We start from the raw sequence: 6,514 nt of genomic DNA, 5'->3' as shown, positions 1-6,514 counted from the left end.
ACTTTCATTGGCAGCTTAACTCTGAATTCATACTACTTATTAGTGGTAAATTAACTAAGAGAAATTATTCATTAAGTAGCTCACTGTTAAAATGTTGTTGAATATTTGATCAGTTCTACAGATGGAAAAAAAAATATATATATATATATGATTTACCTAGTATTATTGAGTCCATCTAGCTTTTTCTGATTTATTTTTATTTTTGTAAATCTGACTTATAAAAAAATCAGTAACAACCACTACGTACAAATGTACAATAACAATGTGAAATAAATAAGGTGAAGTAAAGAAATGTCACGTGTACATAATTATATACACATGAATTGGCGGCAGCACGTGCCGATTTGGGCTTCACTCGATTGAGGTAACAAGCCGTCAAGCACTGTGAATCCGTGATAATATTACTAAACCTATATTTAAAGATTAATAATTGATACATAATGTTAACCTCAGAACTTATATAATGTTGGAAGCTTTTATTGATAGAAATTAAAGAATTCTAATGTATTGTAATTGACTAATTGGTGGCTTATATTCTGTAACAATTCATTTGTATTAATACTTTGTAATGTTGTTGATTTGAATGAGCATACATGCATGGTGATTACTGTTTTATAGACAAATTAAATTAAGCAACATAAGCTTCATTGAATTTAGCAAACTTAATTGCAAAAGCACTGCAGAAATGCTAATCCTTGAGAGCTAAGAGGTACTCAATCAACTAGGATCGTGACTCTTTAGAGCAACAACTCCAATGACAAGCTAATGGTCAAATTAGCTTGATATATCACATAACTTTTAAACTAATTATTATTATTTTATCTACTTTAAGCTATAATGACTAGCTATATATTACTCGTACTCCGTATCTTAATAAGCTATTTAATACTTGTGGCTAGAGGCCGGTGTCAAATTGGATATTCAAGATGGGTTCAGGTTGGGTCATGTCAGATTTCAGGTCAAGTTTGATTCGGATTATGATAGGCTTTATATCTTTTTGGTTGCCCACATTATAAGTCTGAAAAATAATTGCTAATGATATCAATGTAAATATCATTTGTGAGATATAAAACATTTCTTGTTGCAAATAATATAGTTCACGGAGGTAGTATATAGTTTTGGCGCCAAATCCTTGGACTACAATTGTGAGGAGTTATTAATATTATTATTAAAAAAATTGAGATTATATCATAAATTTGTAAAACATCAGATGTTATATCAACAAAACCCATTGTAAGTGATACTCGTAGTCTATTAGCTTCCAAACTAAAAAGTTTCCTAAAATGTTCGAGTATCTGCTATCATAATCGAGGATTTTAGATATTATTTCCTAAGAAAATAAGATTATCATGTTATTGAACAAAATCTTTGGATTTTATTTTCTAAAAACTATCCTATTACTACTAAAACAAATATATTAGGTGACTTGCTCACAAAGTTTGCTCATCACTCCTAAATCATCCCAAACTGTTGATTCACGTACATTTTCTTATATATACTTGTTTACTTATTTCAGTTCGACGTACCATAGATACCTTCATTCAATTCCCTTGAAATCTTTCTCCCTTAATTGTTCATCCTTCTTCTTAATTTCTCGATCGATTTCGACGGAGAAATCAGATGAAAGCCAAGAGAACACCAGCACCATGATCAACAAGAAACGAAACAATGATGCTACAACCTCGTCTTCCTTACCAACAAATCCAAACACCAAAGATGATGATGAACCAAAATCCAAGATACAAAGAGAATGTTACATTATGAGAAACCCTAATTTCAACTTAAAGATTACCTTTGCCAAACCACCTTCACAACAACAACAACCTTTAAACAACAGCAACAAACAACCCGGCGAGGCCTCGAAAACCCCCGTGCACGTGATCAGCAGCAACAACAACAAACCTAAAGTGAAGAAGATCAAGAAGCCTGCTATTAAATTATGTTTTGTTGATCATAATAATGATGCTACTAAAGCCTCAATTATCGAGCATGTGACGCGTAATTTGGGATACAATAAAGAAGATATCAGCGAAGTCAAAGTAATAATGGAAAAGAGAATGACTCCATCTGACATGGCACCTCAACAGGCACGACTAGCCCTCCCGGCAGGTTCAGAAAAAAAGCTAGACGCGTCGTTTCTAACAAATCAAGAGAAAGAGCTTCTTAAACAAGCGGATATCGAAGTCAAGGTCATCATGGGATCGTTCGTGTACAAGATGCCCCTTAGTAGATGGAATTATTTTGATAAAAATAAGAAGAAGAACAACGACAACAACAACAACGACAACAACAACGAGGATGATCCCGGATTTAAGTATGTTTTGAAGTCCGGGAAAGGACGGGTGTGGCCTAGACTGAAGAAGGAGAATGGACTACAAGAAGATGATTACATACTTGTTGCAACGTGTCGACACAACAACGCTCTTCACTTTGTCATCATCAAAGCTAAACCTGTCAGGGTGTTTGGAACTGCAATAGGGCACACATACTCTTTCCAGGATTAATTGTACAGTAGTACTCATCATTCAATTCTTTGATGTTTTATATTATTAGTTATATTAAGTACGTTTGTTGTTTACTTTTACAAGTTATCAATTGTAATAATTTAGTACCATCGATTAATAAAGATTGTTGCTTATTATTATTGGCTTCTTTTCAATCTGACTGTATCTAATTTACTCTATTATAGTACCAATTTTCACTTCAATGTATTAAGCACTAAAGTTGAAGTTTTTCTTTAATTTTTTTTTTAATTATTATTTTTATGTTTTTATGATTCCGACTTTTGTTAACATAAATCTTTTGATACACTATGAAACATATGATAGAGTATAAAACATATTCATGGACCTCAACCATAAGCTTAAGCTTTTGTTTGAGATGGTCCGTTAACATAATATGGGAGCCAACGTGATATAGAGGTCACGGGTTCGTATCTCATCCATTCCTCCTTCAAAGTGAAATTAATTTGTGTCAGGTAAGAGAGGCCTGTGTTGCATCCACATTTCAAGCCCAAAAGGCCTAAACTAAGGGTCTGTTCACATTAACTGAGCTGAACTTAAGTGATTGAAACGGAACTGGAATGAATATTTTATGAGAGAAGAAAATTAGGAGCTGAAGTGAACAGACCCTAAGTATATATGTAGGCGCATTTTCTTCAAGGTCCTCTAATTAATAACATTTAGCTTATAGCTTAAGAATACCTAGAGTATACTCGTGCGAATGCATGGGTTTTTTTCACGCAAAAGAAAATAACTCAAAGTGAAATATTAGTAGTTATTAGATTTCTTTGAAAAATATGAGAAAATCTAAGTTAATATCTGATAGAAACAAGGGATGTTTATATCAGGGTAAATTTGTCTTTTCGCGTGTAAAAGTAAGGGTAATATTGTCAACATTTATTGGGCAGTCTTACGCTGTTACATGGGCGTTAAAAGGAGAAAGGTAACCATGGTTAGTTGATGTCAGCCTCTCACCTACCCAATTGATTTCTTTCAGCGACACGTAGCATCTTCTTCTTCAATTTGACTATACGTTCTTCAATTCAGGGTAAATTCTTGTTCTTCAATTTTAATAATCCGTTTCATAAAATTATCTACAAATTATAACCTCTAAAATAACTTTTTCTCTCTCCTTGCGGCTGCCATAGTACTCCATTGAAGTAGCCTTGAGTTTTCTCTCTCTCTCTCTCTCTTTCTCTCTCCCCCCGCCATAGTACCCCATTGAAGCGGCTTTTGAGTTTCCTCTCCCCCATCGAATTTTGTCAAATGCCCAGTTGATCATAGAAGTTTCAATTTCTAAATCTAGCAACTTCAATGGAGGAGGGAAATCACAAGAAAACGAAAAACGCCTATCCTTTAGGGTTAACCATACCCTTAATTTCTCCCGTATTCTTAGGGTTTTCGTTAAATATAGCGGCGAAGCCGCGAAATGGCCGCAGGAAAAGATGGGTTAATGTTGGTGTTAGTTGTGGTGATGGACCTTTAGCTTGGAATTTCAATGACGAACTACTTTCTTCTGGCCTTCCTTCCCTTTTAAAAGGAGGTGCTAGTTGTGGTGCTTGCTTTAAGGTTTGCCTCCTTGTTGTTAAAGTTGCTCGTGTTTCATGGTGCAATGGTGGGTACTTGTGAGAGAGGAGAGAGAAATTCAATGGGAAGTTGAAGAAGAAGACACAACTCACCCTCAGTTACCTTGGGTTAAGCTTGGTTAATGTAGACGGAAGGTACACTAACGGAGTAAAGTGCACTTTTTGAATCAAAAGTGCTGGACATCAGAACTTTTATGGGACAAAATAATATTTTATTGCTCAGCGCGAAAATCAACACCATTTATTTACATATCTTCCACGGAGATAAACAATTGTCGTTTCTAACTGGTATCAACCTGGGCCTGCTCGAAAAATATACCGAAAAGAAAAAAAAAAATATTGTAGAATGGGTAGTTATTGGTGTTTTTTTTAATAAAAAAAGGAGTAGGAAAAAAAGAAGTGAAATGCTTAGAATTTGAGTATTGATTTGTAAATAAGATTGAGGTGAAATGTTGCAAAATTGACTCTACAATTACCGAACAAAAAGTTTACTCAAAAAGTGTGGATATTAACCTTAAATTTTGGATTTTTTTGACTTTTTTTCGCCTGAAAATAAAATTATCAAAATGTTTACCATGGTCTCTAAACCCTCTGGGAGTCTAATTAGGTGAGTGGAACCATCCAATTTTCCTTTAAAAAGCCAATTTACCGATTTACAATTTACATCGATTTCATTAATCCAAGCCTATCACGAACATTTATGACAACATAAAATGATCATATATAGTTCCAAACAACATTATATGATCTCGAGATGTATCCCATAAAATCTCAAACCTTTTCGACACTGGGCCCCGAAACCTCCAAAATTTCTCAAAAACGTGGATAATTAACCTTCAATTTTGGAATTTTTTGACTTTTTTCTGCCCGGAAATAAATATTGCCGAAATATTTACCCTGGTTCTAATACCCTCCAGGAGTCCAATTGGGTGGGTGGAACCATCCAATTTGCCTTTAAACGGCCAATTTACCGATTTAAAACTTGCATCGATTTCATTAACTCAAGCCTACCACGAACATTTATGACAACATATAATGATCATTTATGGTTCCAAACGGGATTATATGACTCCGAGATGTATCCCCTAAAATCTCATTTGTTGTCGACACCGAGCCCCGAAATCTTCGAAATTTCTCAAAAAACTTGCATATTAGCCCTTCATCTTTGGAATTTTTTTGACTCTTTTTTGCACGGAAATAAATATTGCCAAAATGTTACCATGTTCCCTAATACCCCCATGGATTCCAATTGGGTGGGTGGAACCATCCAATTTGCCTTTAAACGACCGATTTACCAGTTTACAACTTACACCGATTTCATTAACTCAAGTCTACTACGAACATTTATGACAACAAATAATGATCATATATGGTTCTAAATGACATTATATGACCTCGAGATATATTCCCTAGAATTTCAAGACTTTTAAACACCGGGCCCCGAAAACTCCAAAATTTCTTAAAAACCGTGGATATTAGCCTTCAATTTTTTTTCGCCCAGAAATAAAAATTGCCGAAATGTTTAACATGGTCCATAATACCCTCGGGGAGTCCAATTGGGTAGGTGGAACCATCTAATTTTCCTTTAAACGGCCAATTTACCGATTTACAACTCTCACCGATTTCATTAATTCAAGCCTACCACGAAAATGTATGAAAACATATAATGATCATATATAGTTCCAAACGACATTATATGACCCCGAGATGTATCCCCTAAAATCTCAAGACTTTTCGACAAAAGGCTCCGAAAACTCAAAAATTCTCAAAAATCGTGGATATTAGCCTTCAATTTTGGAATTTTTTTACTTTTTTTCGCCCGAAAATAAAAATTGCCGAAATGTTTACCATTGTCCCTAATACCCTCCGGTAGTCCAATTGGGTTGGCGGAACCATCCAATTTGCCTTTAAATGGCAAATTTACCGATTTACAACTTGCACTGATTTTATTAACTCAAGCCTACCACGAACATTTATGACAACATATAATGATCATATATGGTTCCAAACAGCATTATATGACCCCGAGATGTATCCCATAGCATTTCAATACTTTTCGACATCGAACCCGAAACCTTCAAAATTTCGCGAAATGCGTGGATATTAGTCTTCAATTTAGGAATTTTTTGACTTTTTTTCGCTCGAAAATAACAATAGCCAAAATGTTTACCATGTGCCTTAATATCTTTCGAGAGTCCAATTAGTAAGGTGGAACCATCCAATTTGCCTTTAAACGACCAATTTACCAATTTACAACTTAATCGATTTCATTAACTCAAGCCTACCACGAACATTTATGATAACAAATAATTAACCTATATGGTTCCAAAGGGCATTATATGACCCCGAGATGTATCCGCTAAAATCTCAAAACTTTTCGACACAGGCCTCGAAACATCCTAAATTTCTCTAAAAACGTGGATATTA

The sequence above is a fragment of the Chenopodium quinoa genome, unplaced genomic scaffold (assembly GCF_001683475.1).
Source record: "Chenopodium quinoa cultivar QQ74 unplaced genomic scaffold, ASM168347v1, whole genome shotgun sequence".
NCBI classification, from domain to species: domain Eukaryota; kingdom Viridiplantae; phylum Streptophyta; class Magnoliopsida; order Caryophyllales; family Amaranthaceae; genus Chenopodium; species Chenopodium quinoa.
Note: the sequence above shows the minus strand (reverse complement) of the source record.